We start from the raw sequence: 1,519 nt of genomic DNA on the forward strand, positions 1-1,519 counted from the left end.
GTAGAGATTTCTTAATTTGGTTGAAGTTGTAGTTTTGTGTGATGTTTGTGATTAAATTTTGAGTTGTTTTATATTTTGAATGTTGTGGCGGTGAATTTTATCTTGGTTGAATTTAATTTTATTTTTGGTTCGAGTTTTGGTTTTGTGGCTATCCTGATAGTTTTAGTTGCTCATTCAGGCACCACTAATTTATATTGGATTCACTTAGTCTAAATGAGCTTACTATACTTAACTTAATGAGTTCCATAATTTCATTTAGACCATGGGAAATCTCGTTAGCAACCGTAGGTTACCTCCTTCAAGGTATTCCTGCTCATCCGATAGAGATGTCTTAATTTAGTTGAAGTTGTAGTTTTGTGTGATGTTTGTGATTAAATTTTGAGTTGTTTTATATTTTGAATGTTGTGGCGGTGAATTTTATCTTGGTTGATTTTAGTTTTAATTTTGGTTTGAGTTTTGGTTTTGTGGCTATCCTTATAGTTTTAGTTTTCATGCGGTGTGATATAGTTGTTTAGCATGCAAGTTTGCATATATAAAAGCACAGTATGAAAGTACAAGAAAGACAATGCTGAAAACTATAAATGCGTACCTGGCGAGTCTTCTCGTTCCACCACTTGAATCTGAAAAGGCAAGTTAAGGCAGTTCATATGAGACAGGGAAGTAAATTTGACAACCTATCTAACCCTAACTCATATCTTGGTGGGTCCTTAAGAGTTTAATTAAAGATGATGTTGCCAAGCAAAATATATTAAGTTTAGTAGATCTCCGAGGTATCCAACAAATCTAGAGAAAGAAGCAAGTCCGTGCTACTCTCTCGCTGCCTGGTGGAAAATCCCGACTACTTTTAAACTTATTATGTTGCTTAATAATTCATCCTATAAAACACCATAACGCTCATTGAACATTTTTGTCTCAATTATCCCTAAGAGTAGGGTAATTATCATCTGTAATTTAATTTTGAAAATTATGTGGGTGAAGACTCTTAAAGAAGCAAGTTAGTGTTATTGGAGCACGTAACCAAATTTTGGTTATAATTAGGCTTGTAGTTTTTGAAATATGTTTTAATTTTAAATAATGTTTAATTTTTTAATCGTTATTTAAATGAAACTTGATTTAGCCTAAGTCACTAGTATACCCTTAATACCTAGGTGAGTGTATTAATTAGCTTTGAAAGATTAAGCTTTAGGTGGTAATAATTCATGATTTGAATTTTATTTTAAAGTCAAAATAGGGGTATTAAATTGATTAATTATTGATTTCAAAAGTCATACCCTTAAGCCCTAGGTTCATTTTATTCTAATATACTTCCAAATTTTAATAATTTATAAAATTATTACCTTATCTTCTCAATTTTCTATAAATTAAACCCTTAATGTTTCAAACATCCAAATTAAGATCAGAGGTTACCCACTTCCCTCATTAAATTAAGGCTAAATTTCCAAAATTACATATTTGCCCCTAAGGCTCTAACACTTCATAATTTGTCAAATTTAATTCATGAATTTTAAATGTATTTTAA

This window comes from Phalaenopsis equestris, unplaced genomic scaffold, assembly GCF_001263595.1.
Source record: "Phalaenopsis equestris unplaced genomic scaffold, ASM126359v1 Scaffold235594, whole genome shotgun sequence".
Taxonomy (NCBI): Eukaryota; Viridiplantae; Streptophyta; class Magnoliopsida; order Asparagales; family Orchidaceae; genus Phalaenopsis; species Phalaenopsis equestris.